Source organism: Physeter macrocephalus, chromosome 21, assembly GCF_002837175.3.
Source record: "Physeter macrocephalus isolate SW-GA chromosome 21, ASM283717v5, whole genome shotgun sequence".
NCBI lineage: Eukaryota > Metazoa > Chordata > Mammalia > Artiodactyla > Physeteridae > Physeter > Physeter macrocephalus.
The window spans coordinates 112,711,726-112,727,420 of NC_041234.1; positions in this window are offsets into that span (position 1 = coordinate 112,711,726).

A 15,695-nucleotide genomic window follows, 5' to 3' on the forward strand; every position below is an offset into this window, starting at 1 on the left:
CTTCCATTATCAGGTCCATTTTTCGATGGCAGCATTCGATGGCTGGCTTTGCTCATTTCTATGGCTGTCTGCATAATTGCTATGATCATCTTCTCCAGCTGCTTTTGTTACAAGTAAGATAATTATTTTGATGCAAAATATTTTGTTGAATATTAGATATAAACAGTTGTTCTTAAAGCCAGTAGGCAGAAACCATTGACAATGTATTTCAGGAACCATTAACTTGTATTTTCTGGTTATCTCCTTTAATTAACTATATTATAGTTTCTTAAGGGAACAGAGGACCTTACTACTAATCAATTAATTGGACACTACATTATACTTCTTGTTATGTTCATGAGTACTTAAGATATTCTTATTTATAGAATATTGAACTTTCTTATATCTAAATTTAAAAACCTGACCCCATATATGCACTACCAAATGTAAATTAGATAGCTAGTGGGAAGCTGCCGCATAGCACAGGGAGATCACCTCTGTGCTTTGTGACCATGAGAGGGGTGGGATAGGGAGGGTGGGAGGGAGGGAGACGCAAGAGGGAAGAGATATGGGAACATATGTATATGTATAACTGATTCACTTTGTTGTAAAGCAGAAACTAACACACAATTGTAAAGCAATTATACTCCAATAAAGATGTTAAAAAAAAAACTATAAGGCTTTTATAAGAAACCATAGGAGGAAATATTTGGAACTTAGGGCTTGGTGAAGAGTTCTTAGATATGACACCAAAAGCATGGCCCATAAAAGAAAAAAAATGAATAAACAGAACTTAATCAAAATGTGTAAAAAAAAAATCTTTACTCTGAGAAAGTCACTATTAAGAGAATTAAATGACAAGCTACAAACTTGGAGAATATATTTGCTAATCTTTTTTTTTTGGTGGGCATATATCTTTTATTTTTTAATTGGGGTACAGTTGCTTTACAAAGTTGTGTTAGTTTCTGCTGTACAATGAAGTGAATCAGCTATATGCATACATATATCCCGTCCCTCTTGGACCTCCCCCACTCCATCCCACCCATCTAGGTCACCACAGAGCCCCGAGCTGAGCTCCCTGCACTGTATAGCGTGTTCCCACTAGCTATCTGTTTTACACAGGGTAGTGTATATATGTCCATCCCAATCTCCCAATTCGTTCCATCCCTCATCCCGTGTCCACATGTCCATTCTCTACGTCTGCGTCTCTATTCCTGCCCTGCAATACATTTGCTAATCTTATATCTGACAAAGAACTTGTATACAGAGTAAAGAACATTTAAAACTCAACTAAAAACCAATTTTTTTAAATTGGCAAAGCTGTGAACAGACCCTTCACCAAAGAGATATAGAAGGCAAATAAACACATTAAAAAGGTGCCATTAGGAAAATGCAAATTAATGCCACACTGAGCTACCACTACACCTGTTAGGATGGGAAAATAACAACCTGGCAATACCAAGTCCTGACAAGGATGCAGAACGACTAAATCTCTCATAAACTACTGACTGGGATGCAAAAAGGTATGACATTTTTCGAGAATTATTTTGCAGTTTCTTATAAAGTTAAACATATATTCACCATATGACCCATCAATCCTACTCCTAATGTATTTGCCCTAGTCATTTACCCAAGTGAATTATGTTCACATAAAAACCTGTAACTGAATGCTTAATAGCACCTTTATTTATAATCATCAATAACTGTAAATAACAGGAATGAGTTTCTGTGGGAGAATGGATAACCATAAGTGGTACATCTATATATGGAATACTACTCTGTGATAAAAAGGAACAAACTACTAGTATAAGCAACCTGGATGATCTTCCAGAGAATTATGCTGAGAGAAAAAAAAAGATAATCTCAAAAGATTATACACTCTAGGATGACATTCTTAAAAAGGCAAAACTATAGAAAGAAGTACAGATCAGTGACTGTCAGGTTTTCTGGCTGTGGGAGAGTCTGACAATAAAAGGGCGACATGAGAAAATTTTAGGGGGTGATAGAACTGTTTTGCATCCTGACTGTGTTGGTAGTTATGTGAATTTATGCAGGTGTTAAAATTCATAGAACTTTACACACCAGAAAAAGTTAATTTTATGGTATGTTAATTAAAAACAATCACAAAGACAAGACTGGAGTTGGGGAGAGTCAAGTATGTGAAAAAAAATAGTGGAATTAGTCAGGATTCCCCAGAGAAAGAAACCAATAGGATGGATGGACAGATGGATGGACAGGTAGAGAGATAGATAGATGACAGATACATAGATATATAGATACACAAATAGATACATTTATTGTAAAGAATTGGCTCATGTGGTTATGGAGGATGAGAAGTCCCAAGACCAGCAGTCAGCAAGCTGGAGACCCAGGAGCTCTGATGTGGAGTTCCAGTGTGAGTCCAAAAGTCTGAGAACTAGGAGAGCCAATGGTATAAATTCCAGTCCTAAAGTTGGCAGTCTCAACTGTACTTGAGATCCAAGTCTACTATGGATGCTTTTATTCCTTCTCTACCTATTATGAGACGTTTGGTATTATTGCTAAACCTACCTCAAATATGGAAGCCAGAAACCACATTAAAGCAGATATGAATCGCTTTAACGTCTCAGACAGCAAAATCTGATGTAAATTCCCCAACCCTAGCGCTACGGACTGAATGTTTTTGTCCTCCCCAAATTCATATGTTGAAACCCTAATCCCAATGTGATGGTATTAGGAGGTGAGGCCTTTGGGAGGCGATTACGTCATGAGGGTGGAGCCCTCAGGATGGGATTAATGTCCTTATAAGAAGAGAAACAAGAGGGACATGGCTCCCTCTCTCTCCCAAGATGGGATGAAGGCTTTCTGAAAACCAGGAAGAGGGCTCTCACCAGACACTAGACATGCTGGCACCTTAATTTTGGACTTCCCACCTCCAGAACTGTAAGAAATAAATGTCTGCTGTTTCTGAGGCACCCAGTCTGTGGCATCTTTGTTACAGCAGCTCGAACTCATGAGGACCCCTAGCAGCAATGTGAGTGCCTCGCGGAAGAAGGAATAGGTGACTCGGTCAGTGTTTGACAGGATGAGGTCCCGGGATCTATGGGGAAATCCAGGTGGAGGCGCCAAGGAGGAAGCTGCGTCTCTAGAAGATAGGTGTGCACGGCGGATCCGGGTGTGAGGGTGTCAGCAGTGAGGTCATGAGGATGAATGAGGGCCCCTGACCACGTCTGAAGAGCAGAATGCCCAGTGCACTCAGGGCAGAGGTTCAGGAAACATAAACTTTTAAAGTGTGAGTAGGGAAAGAGGATTATCCGGCAGAGTCTGAAGAAGGATTGCACTCAAACAGAAAATCAGGAGAGAATGGTTTCACATGAAGAAAGCATATCAAGAAGAGGGTGGTCACAGGGCCAACGACTGCAAACATTCTTATAGGAAGAAACAATGGGGAAAAAGAAAGTATCTTGCTCATGGATTATCTGAAAAAGTCCAGACCACTAATTTCCTATTGTGCACCCATTTTATCCAGGGAAGATAATGTTCTTCTGATTCGAAAGGACAGAGCAGACAGTTCAAGGAGGGAATGGCAGCCACAGGTTAATCAGGAGACGGCAGGAGATTATTTAACCATTTACAACACATACAGGCCCTCCGGTCAGCCTAACGACTGATGTCCCTGCTGCTGAAGGACCACACAGGTATCATCTCAGTCACTGTCAGTAAATTTTGTCATCACTTGTAGAACAGGAGACAGATGACAGGAGATTGGGGATGGGCAAAGGTTGCTGAGAATTTCAAGACAAGGGAAACAAATGGGGACTTAGAGAATAACACTGTCAGTCTGGCCCTGCATCCTAACAAGGTGTTCGGAAGCAGGAGGGGTCAGAGGTGGCTCTAGGGCTTAGGACCAGGTCACTGATTGATAGTGGGGACATCAAAACAATAACACAGAAGCCTGGGCCACACTTTAGCAGGAAAGAGAATGTAACTTGGCTCTCTTGGGCCCGAGCTGATTCTGGGCTGTGCACATGTAAACACTGCAGACGAGGTGACACTCCAGAGAAGAGGACTGTCCCAGCTGCAGATTCACACATGGGAGCCCCGGCATGGCTGACGTTTCCTGTAATGGCATGAAAATAACTGTTCTCAGAAAGTGGTAGGAAGAGGAAGGCCCTGGGCTAAGGACTGGACCTCGAGTGCTTAGTGCTGTTGGTAATGAGAGGAAAAGGATGCTCAGGAAGGTCGGGGGAGAAGCAGGAACAGGCAGCGTCAGGAGTCCCGTGAACGCACCAGCCTCTCGCTCACCCGCTCGTGACCTTTCACGACTTGTCCCCTCTACCTGGGATGCCCTTCCCCCACACCCCAGCCCATCACCAGGGAAACTTCTCTTCCCCCTTAAAACTGCACCTCACATGTCACCATCTCCAGAGCACCTTCCCTGACCCTCCTCCCTTCTGCCCCCTCAAACACACACACACACACAGCTCACCCCCACCCCATTCCTTTCCCGTGCATGTGTTTTTACAGGCGCGCACACCACACGAGTATCAGTTGCCTGTGAGGGAAGGATCTGCTCCAGGCCTCTCTCCTTGGCTTGTCGATGGCTGTCTTCTCCCCTGTCTCTCACATCATCTGCCCTCTATCTGTGCCTCCGTGTCCACATTTCCCGCTTTCATAAGATACCAGTCATATGGGATCTCATGGTGTTTACTTGGTTACCTCTGTAAAGACCCTGTCTCCAAATACAGTCACATTCTGAGGTCCTGGGAATTAGGATTCAACATGCGTATTTTGTAGGATACCATTCCACTCTTAACGATGTCCAAGCTGAACCCGTTTTCTAAGGGATGGTCTTCTCCTTATTACCCATAAACAGAACAGAAAAATAGTGCATGATGATATCGTATGTAGAGGGTCCAGTCCTCAAATCCCTTCCACTTTATGTGAAAGAAAAACAGAAACATTGGTATAGACCCATTTGAACACATGCACAAACACAAAACCAAAGGAGTTCTGGAACTTCAGCCTCATCTACAAACGCTTCCCTAGAACAGACCCATCCCTGACGTGGCTGCTCAGCTGACTTAGGGTTACTCATTTACCAACAGCGTGAGTCAGAGGGATCTCAGAATAAGCAAGACGTCCACTGCTGCCAAACAGAACAGGTCACAGGAAGCCCACGGCCAGGTAGAGCAACAGGAGAAGGAGCCAGGCCGAACTTGGGAAAGTCGGCTCACCTCTCTCAGCCCCAATTTCTCATCAGTAAAGTGCAGATGAGGATAATAGTACAGCCCACTGGCTCATTCTAAAGATTAAGTAAGATATGAAGCTAAAATGTACATCACAGTGCCTGACAAGTAGTAAGGGGTCCATAAATGTTAGCTTAAAAAGATGTAAAGCGTGGCCAGGTGTGAGGTAAGTAATCATTCTTCCTGGTTCACTGGATTTAGAAGCGATAACCAGGTGGCCTCTTACTTCACTTAGCATCCTCTGGAGGCTGAAATGCTAGCCCACTGCCATTACTGGAGTTTAATGTGTTAAGACAGCTTCACTCTGATGATTCCTCGTTTCACAGAAGGCTTGCTTTGAGATCCATAATACAAGAGGGGTTCTCCCAAACACACGCAGGCCGTATAGACCGAGGCAATCGTTTCCATGACAACAAGGAACCTAGGAAAGTGACAGGTAAACTTCTGCCACGTCCGTGCCTCATCCCACTCTTCTCACAGGTGAGTTTTTTGCCTCATGGTTTTGAGACATTGAAAAATCCAACAGCCCACCTTAGAATACGGGCCACAGAAAAGATCCTTAAAAGGCAAGTCCAGTCTGCCTAAGGTTTTGAATGGACATCAATCATTCCTTTAGATTAATGCAGATGTCAGACCAAGGGTAAGAGAATGTGTGTATAGGGTGGGGGGCATTCATAGCTTGTCATTATGTGTTGAAACAATCCTTGGTTTCATTGAGGATAAGCAACAAGAAGCTCTTTTCTTCAGGTCAACAAAGTCTGGTCAGGTGAGCTCTGGGGCGCTTGCTTCATAAAAGCAGAAGTTTAGCCCCTGGAGGAAGGACACCACCTAACCCTTGGAGCACGAGGAATGTCTTGGCAAAAGCAAACCAGCCTCGCTGCGCTCTGGAGCCGCAGCACAGATGCTCTCAGCAGATGCTGGTGGAGCTGAACAAAGCTGAGTTGGACAGCTCCTCACCGACTGGCACCCCGACATCATTTCACCGCCTTCCTTCCTCTCTCAGCACCGCATCCACTCGTCATGAACTTTCGCCAATTTCGCCATGAAACTCTATGGAGTCTTGTTAGCCGGTTCTTGTTCATTGCCTCAGCCTTGTGTCAGGCTCTCATGGCTCACATTTGTCCTTCGCCCCCCTTTGGCACCACAGATCTAAGGAAATCCGAAATCCCCGGCACGCCATTCAGAGGCTCTCTACAACGGGTCGCCAAGCTCTGTTTGCAGGCTGTTTCTCACCACTCCCCACCCGAACTCTGCTCCACCCGCAAGGGCCATCCACATCCCTTTCTCTGAAACCTCAGACAAACTCCTTGGTCACTGCTTTTGCTCTCGCTGCTTTTTCAACCTTTAACAGCCTTTTCACCTCCTCAGTTACATCTTACCCGCTGCCTATCAACGCCTCCTCAACCATCAGAGACCTTCGCTTCTTCCGGGAAAGAATTAATAACGTCTCCAAACCTCTGTAAGTCTTTCATTTTATTTTTTTTTCTTATGACACTAGGAGGTGGTGTACTTTAGGAGAAAAGGTGGAGTCAAATAAGTTTTGTTTAAAATCCCGGATCTACTACTTTTTAGGAGTCTGACTTTGGGCATGTTATCTAACCTCTCTATGCCTACATTTCCTTATAACAGAAGTTACTGGTATGATATAAGCACTTAAATATGATTTCCCTTGTTCTTTCCCAGCATGGTCTGTGTGACAGCATGCGCTCTCTCTGTCTCATATGTGTGTATATATACATATAATATATGCATATATATTATACATCTATAGGCGCAATAGAGGTACTCAATAACTATTTGTTGAATTAATGAAAAATCAGTATATTCTTAATGAACGCTTTTTAGTTGAGCTGATTCATTCCATTAAACATTTGTATTCTGATCACAGGAGGAAGCTAAGCTAGAGAAAGAAAAAAAATGTCATCACCCCTCAATTCCAGTCCAGCGCTCACCATCTTTATCATTGTCACCACCATCACCACCATTTCTTTCTTCTTACTGCACTCTTCTTCCTATGGAACCTTCATTCCAGAGAGAACAAAACACCTAATTACCCTTACAGTAGTTCTATCTTATAATTAATCAAAAGCACCTGGGAAAGCAAGTGAAAAATTCCAATTTTTTCAGTCCCATTCCCCTTCCTAAAATTATGTGTGGAATGACCTCAGAAGAGGATTCATCATAGTGAGGGTGCAGATCCCTGCCTTTAGAAATCAAAGCCGCCTGACTACAGAGCTGATGGCCATGGACGCTCAAGGGCAAGGCCCACATTCAGCAGGTGCTCAATATTATGAGAAAGAGTCAATAAACACACAAGAGGAAGTGCCCACAGTTGATTCAATTCTGATGTTCATCATCTAACACATCTTCCAGTGTCAAGTAATTACTAAGTGCAGCCAAAGGCATCTTTACCTTTACAAAATGATTGTATATTTCTTAGTTAATGCAAATACCTCCTGAAATAAAACCCGGAGCAATGCCTACAGAGTCACTGAAAAGTTCATACCTTTTGTCTAAATAATATGAATTCTCAAAATTTATCCTCACAAAATCATTTCCAAAGGAACAAAACCCAATATGCACAAAAATACGTACTGTTTTTTTAATAATAGCAAACATATGGAAACACTTTAAATGTCCAAGAATAGGGAAATAATTTTTTTTTCCCAGAGGCACTCCATGATTATTTAATTTGATCACTTTGACATCATAGGGTTGTGAGGATAATTCAGGTGAACTGTAAAGTGTATAATCGGCCCTTCAGAACTGTCAGCTTTATAATGATATTTTGTCCCAAATCCTCAGCGTCCATAAAAATTTGGCCTCTGCAGTCTCATTTCTTCCTATTCCCAACACACAGACCCTCCCTTGGGAGTAGGGTCTCCACCATCAGACCTGCTCTTCTCTCCCGACTTCTACGTTTACACCCACCATGCATCAAACGCTACAGACCAGGCTCTGTCGTAAGAAAGTTCCATAAATCCTCTCAATCAAACCATCAAAAGCCCTTAGGAGGTCGCTTCTCTCACTGCTACCATCTTAGAGAGCAGGGCACAGGCCCTGAGGGTTTGAGTGACTTCCCCAATGTCAACTCAGGCAGCGAGGCCCCTTCCCAGGTCGGAGGTGCACCCTCGGTCCACGCGAACCCCGCCCAGCCCCACACTTCCAGACACTTCCCCGCTGCCCTGCGCGCCCCTCTCACCGAGAACCTGAGTCAGGCCCCTGAGGGCACGCCCCACCGTCCTGGGTGGTTTTCCCCTTTTCTCCACCAGAGACTGAGGGTGAGGTCCACGTTGGTGTCCCAGACGCGAGGAGGTCACCCCAAGGTCCTTGGATGGAGGGCCCAATGGACAAGTCCCGCAGAGGAGGGAGGGAATGTCCCGCCGCAGGCCAGGGTGTGGTGGGGTGAGGGGGGCTCCGCGCGGGACTGGTCGGAACGGTCGATCACGTGGTGGGTAGGAGGCGCCAGCGCGCCCAGCCAGGGAACTCATTCTCTTTAAAGGGTAAGTCCTGGTACCCCTCTGGGTCTCAGTTTCCTTATCTGTAAATTGGAAATAATATTTACTTAATTGTTTTAGGGGATCAAATTAATTAATGCAAATAAAGTAGGTGCATTCGAAATTGGGTTCCAAGAGAATCCCCGTAGTAGTAAACCGCCTTTTCACTTGAGCTCTTTTGAAAGGTTTTTATTTATTGTTCCTTGCAGTCCAGTGATCTTGGATTCCGATGAGTGGTGTGGTGCAGACAGAAACAGAGAAACATGGCCCTCTCTTCACTCTACCCGTAAGTGGGTGAAAAACTGCAATAAATGTTTCATTATAGGTGACATAAATTACCAGATATAACACCTATACAAATGTCATTCCAATTCTGTTTTTCCATAGAGATGCATGTTGACAATGGGCCACCCGCTGCTCAGTACCATATGTGCAAAGATCTCATTAAATACTGATTATTTCTTCCATCTTACAGATGAGGAAACGGAAGCTCAGAAAAGTTATTTATCATGAGTTATATATCATGAGGAGATGAAATTTCTGTATGGAAGAGTTTAGGCCTGCAGTCTCCGTCAGTATGTGAGTGTGTGTGTGTGTGTGTGTGTGTGTGTGTGTGTGTGTGTGTGAGAGAGAGAGAGAGAGAGAGAGAGAGAGAGACAGAGAGAGACAGAGACAGAGAGAGAGAGAATGAAAGAAAGAACACAGAAGTGAACAGCCAGGAGTGGGAGCTGGCTAAAGGACTGACTTGTTTTGAAGTTAAATTTGCCTACAAAACAGTTTTTTTACTTAGTGTTTTTTGTTTGTTTTTGTTTAAAATTTTTTGCATGGTTTGTGGAAGTTTCTCAAGATTAGGGTACTTGTCTTGAAGCTTCATTTGTATCTGATGCACTCTGTCTTTATCAGTGCTTAGAGAGAGAGAGAGAGAGAGAGAGAGAGAGAGACAGAGAGACAGAGACAGAGAGAGAGAGAATGAAAGAAAGAACACAGAAGTGAACAGCCAGGAGTGGGAGCTGGCTAAAGGACTGACTTGTTTTGAAGTTAAATTTGCCTACAAAACAGTTTTTTTACTTAGTGTTTTTTGTTTGTTTTTGTTTAAAATTTTTTGCATGGTTTGTGGAAGTTTCTCAAGATTAGGGTACTTGTCTTGAAGCTTCATTTGTATCTGATGCACTCTGTCTTTATCAGTGCTTAGGTATGTGTTCCTTTGGGGTAGATTGTGGAGCATAGGGCTGTTGAACCATCGCATGTGGAAGGCTAAAGTACTTACAAATCCCTCTCTCCTCTCTTGCTCCCCCATTGATTAAAATCTAGTCCAGAATCACACAGATTGGCCAGACTCTAAAACCAAAGTGCCTAGCCACAAAGGTGACCTCCCTTACAGGAACAATAATATCTGTTTTTAAATCTCATATTACTAAACGTGAGATTTAAAAGAATGGTTTTCAAAGAATTTTTTGATCTGTAATTTTATTTAAGTGTGACCCAACTTGCAGAGAAACAACATTCTTATTTTAATGAGACCAACTTAAAGATACCTTCAAGTAATCCAGATATCCCAGACCTCACCAGCCTGAAAGATCACATTTATTTTTCATAACCAAAGCATGAAACTCAAGCCTCCACCAACCTGATTGCTGGAAATCAGGCTTCTATTTCCAAAATATCCCCTTGGTGTATCTTGGGGTACTTTCAGTTGCAGGCATCACACAGGGTCCACTCTGTTCTTTGCTTTATTCTCCCCCAGGTTGCTGCCTTCCAAGTAAGTGAGAAGAGGCTTCACCATTTTCACTGCCCAGCTTGCAAGGCCCAAGGTCAACACCAAGAGTGCTATACCCAGATGCTGTCTCAGGTTCCCATCTTCAGGGTATAGGGCATTGCTGGGAGAAAAGACTCCAAGAACTCCAGTTCAGGGTCTCAACTTAGCCCTGAAGCAGCTCAGCTTGCGGTCCATGTTGTTGCACATGAAGAGTTTTGAAAGTTTTGGGCTGGAATCTCACCCCTTACTTGCTTAGAATTTCATCAGTTATCTTGTAAAAATATGATTCTCTAGATTCCCGGGGCCCAGGAGGAGCTCAAACCAGAGGAGCTCAAACCCAGGCCAAAAGACCAGATGGCTGATTGTTTTCTGGTGGTTGTCTGGAAACAGATTCTGAGACAGAGAGTTGCTTACCAGAGGTGAACTGGGGAAAGCTCTTGAGAGTGGCAGTGTCGAACTTTACCTGAGCCCTGGGTTCCCAGAAGGCGGTAGCAGTTAAGAACTCATTCACCACCACCACTCTGTTTTGTTCTGGAAATGGCTAACCACAAAGGACCATCCAACACTGGCATATTTGCATAAGCCCAGATAAGACCATCTCTATCCATCCACTCGGCCTCTGTAATACTCTTGGATGAAGCAAATGATTCTCTTGTCTCCTGCCTTTATAAAATTCTAGCCCCCTTCTTTTTCTTTGAGAAGTTCCTTACTAATGAATATTCTACCTGTTGCATCTCCTTAAGTGCCTTGTGCCACTGATTCTGTCTTTGACCAGAGACAGGGCTGTGAGGAGGTGAGGGAGGCACGGTTGAGCGGCTGAAGATGCCAAAGTACAGTGTAGCTGCAGATGGGGCCTCAGCTGATCCCACAGGGGCTCCAGAGCTGACATGGTCCTTCAGAGCTGTCCCAAATTCAAGCAAGGACCCCCAGCCTCTCTATCCTTGAATTAGTCAGTTATCCAGCCCTAGGCAGGAGGGGTAACCTGGAGCAAAACAGTTCTCTGAGGCCTAAAGTGATTCCCAGTGAGAAGAAGCAACTGTGACCTTTCAGCAGCCAAATTCCCAGGAGCTAAGGGTGGTGCCAGCATGGGGGATCCGGACTAAGGTATCCACTCCATTGATGGGAAACTAGCCATGGATCTTCCACATTTCTGCCCTCCTTCCATCCCAGCCCCCAAGGAAAATGACTCCTTCCTCCTCAACTTAAAAATCGAAAGCTGCCATGAATATCAGTGAGCGGAAAGGAGGCAGACAAAGCTGGGATGGAGCTAAGATACAGAAGAGAGTCAGAAGCAACTGGGCAAAGGGGAGGGGCGTGCCCTCTACATATCAGGAGTGTTTCTCAAACTGTGGTCCACAGACTTTCCCATGCTGGTCTCTTAATGCATTAAACTTGATAACATGCCACTTTATACTTTTGTTTCTGAAATGAATTAGCAATGTACTCATGAATATTTAATGAAAATAAAATTAAAAAGCCAACTGACACACATTTGTTGCTACCTAATCAAAGTTAGCTCAAGCCTCTCCATTCTTTCCAAGGAGAGGTTTTACTGACTACATTCCCGTGAGTTTGTACCAGCTTGGGCTCAAGACCGAAATATTGCAAGTTACTCTTTTGTTATAACGAGCCTGATCCTTTGTACATCTTTCCTTCTTCCCAGAAGCAGTTACTGAGCTCCTGTCCTGTGTCAGGTATTATACTATACCCTGTGAGGAAGACAAACTTTTTTCTCTATCTTTCGCCCCGTGATTACTGCCTCCTTAAGGCACATATGACTTTGCTGGGATGATGTCAGTGACAAGAGAGAGGCAAGATGCAGAGCAGTTAACTGAGGAGCTAGGGTTAATGAGCATGTGAAGACAACATTGTGTAAAGTGTTTCTTCTAGATTCTAGAAATCTGGAATCTAGAAGCATTGCTGGTCTAGTGGGTAGCTAGACGGAGACACAGGGTAGTGGGAGGGTGTGGTTTTTTTTCTTTGTTTTGTCTTTCGTTCTACAGTGGGAGAAACTGAGCATGTTTAAGGGCTAATGAGAAGGAACAAGGAAGCCAGTAGACAGGATTGGAGATAGAGGAGATAGGCTTCTGCATCTGAAAATGGGAGAGAAATGGGATTTGCTTCAGACTGAAGGAAGAGTATGTCTTTAACTGTGGTTGGACGGACTTCCCTGGTGGCGCAGTGATTAAGAATCCGCCTGTGCGCCTACAGAATCTGCCTGTGAGCCTACAGAATCTGCCTGTGTGCCTATTGCTCTACCTTCTCTACAAGAGAAGCCACCACAATGAGAAGCCCGTGCACCGCGATGAAGGGTAGCCCCTGCTCGCCACAACTACAGAAAGCTCACGTGCAGCATTGAAGACCCAATGCAGCCAAAAATAAAAAGAAATAAAATAAATAAATTTATAAAAACCTTGACTTCCTGAAGCAGCATAGAAAAAAAACTTATTATGTAAATTTTTTTTTTTTAAAGTACAATGAGGTTGGAGAAGGGAGAGGTTAGAGAAGGAGGTCAGAAATGGAAAGACAGTTGGACTGATCCAGGGTTATGGCTTTTCCACATGATACACAGGACAGTGAAGACTCAAAGCAGGTAAAGGGGTCAGCCAGTGACTAATTGAGGAGATAGATCTAGCATCTAGATTAAAACAGAAGAGGGGCCGATAACCAAAGAAAACGGATGGTTTGGGAGAACATGGAAGAGTTTAAAGTTGGGAGCTATCAAATGGGTTTTTAAAAGGCAGTGTTGAAGGAGAGAGAGAGAAGAGTAGCAAGAGCAAGCACTTACGAAAAGCCAGCCATTGTTCTAAGCCATCAAGTCGAAATAACCTGAAGAGACAGAGGCTGTTATTTTCCACATTTTGTATAAGAGGAAACTGAGGCACTAAGTGGTTAAATCATGTGTGTAAGGTCACACAACTAAGAAGTGGTACAGCTTTGGTAAGTCTCGTTTTAGTCTCTGCTTCTCTCTTCTTTGACCAGGCCAGAGAGGAGAGTTTGAGTTTGTTATTTCAGCTTGGCAGTGTGGGTGATGACGAGGTCCAGGGTCTAGGTGAGGATGTGGTCTAGGGTGGAGCACAGCAATGTGTTAATGAAGTGGGACAGGTGCTGTACCTAGTCCACTACAGCTCTTCGGCCCTCTCCTTTTACTCTGCAAACAGGACTGCAGCATCCCAAGGACCTTCTGCTGGTCTTTGTCATTGCAGCCTCATGGGGCCACTGTCACCAGCTAGGCTGTGACTGGGTACCCAGTAGAGACGATAACTGTGAAACCAACCCAAGAGGAGCTGCATAAGGAAGTTCAAATCAAAAGATCCATCCACATTCTCAGGAGACAAGAGAGCATCCCAAAATACACGGACAAAACCTAGCTCTTTTCCAACCCAGGCCATATTTTTCAAAATTGTCACTGTGGAGGAGAGAAGATGGCGGAAGAGTAAGACGCGGTGATCACCTTCCTCCCCACAGATACATCAGAAATACATCTACACGTGGAACTGCTCCTACAGAACACACACTGAACGCTGGCAGAGGACCTCAGACCTCCCAAAAGGCAAGAAACTCCCCACGTACCTGGGTAGGGCCAAAGAAAAAAAAAGGATAAACAAAGACAAAAGAATAGGGACGCGACCTGCACCAGTGGGAGGGAGCTGGGAAGAAGGAAAGGTTTCCACACACTAGAAGCCCCTTCGCGGGCGGAGACTGCGGGTGGCGGAGAGGGGAAGCTTCGGAGCCGCGGAGGAGAGCGCAGCCACAGGGGTGCGGAGGGCAAAGCGGAGACATTCCCGCACAGAGGATAGGGGCCGACCGGCACTCACCAGCCCGAGAGGCTTCTCTGCTCACCGGCCTGGGCGGGCGGGGGCTGGGAGCTGAGGCTCGGGCTTCGGAGGTCGGATCAGAGAGAGAGGACTGGGGTGGGCTGCACGGACACAGGCTGAAGGTGGCTAGTGCACCACCGCTAGCCAGGAGGGAGTGCAGGAAAAAGTCTGGAGCTGCCGAAGAGGCAAGAGACTTTTTCTTGCCTCTTTGCTTCCTGGTGCGCGAGGACAGGGGATTCAGAGACCCGCTTAAAGGAGCTCCACAGACAGGCGCGGAGCTGCGGGAGAGACAAGAGACTTTTTCTTACCTCTGTCTTTCCTGGCGCGTGAGGGGAGGGGATTCAGAGCGCTGCTTAAAGGAGCTCCAGAAACAGGCGCGAGCCGCGGATATCAGCGCGGACCCCAGAGACGGGCATGAGACGCTAAGGCCGCTGCTGCCGCCACCAAGAGGCCTGTGTGCGAGCACAGGTCACTCTCCACACCTCCCCTCCCGGGAGCCTGTGCAGCCCGCCACTGCCGGGGTCCCGTGATCCAGGAACAACTTCCCCGGGGGAACGTACGGCGCGCCTCAGGCTGGTGCAACGTCACGCCGGCCTCTGCCGCCGCAGGCTCGCCCCGCCTCCGTACCCCGCCCTCCCCCCGGCCTGAGTGAGCCAGAGGCCCAGAATCAGCTGCTCCTTTAACCCCGTCCTGTCTGAGCGAAGAACAGACGCCCTCGGGCGACCTACACGCAGAGGCGGGGCCAAGTCCAAAGCTGAACCCCGGGAGCTGTGCGAGCAAGGAAGAGAAAGGGAAATCTCTCCCGGCAGCCTCAGAAGCAGCGGATTAAAGCTCCACAATCCACGTGATGTACCCTGCATCTGTGGAATATGTGAATAGACAACGACTCATCCCAAATTAAGGAGGTGGACTTTGGGAGCAAGATATATTATTTTTTTCCCCTTTTTCTCTTTTGCTGAGTGTGTATGTGTATGCTTCTGTTTGAGATTTTGTCTGTATAGTTTGCTGAGTGTGTATGTGTATGCTTCTGTCTGAGATTTTGTCTGTATAGCTTTGCTTTCACCATTTGTCCTACGGTTCTGACCATCCCATTTTTGGTTTTTTGTGTTTTTTTTAACTTTTTAAAATTTTTCTTCTTAATAATTATTTTTTATTTTAATAATTTATTTTATTTTATCCTCTTTCGTTCTTTCTTTCTTTCTATTTTTTCTCCCTTTTATACTGATCTGTGTGGATTAAAGGCTCTTGGTGCTCCAGCCAGCCGTTAGGGCTGTGCCTCTGAGGTGGGAGAACCAATTTTAGGACACTGGTCCACAAGAGACCTCCCAGCTCCACGTAATATCAAACGGCGAAAATCTCCCAGAGATCTCCATCTCAATACCAAGACCCAGCTTCACTCAACGACCAGCAAGCTACA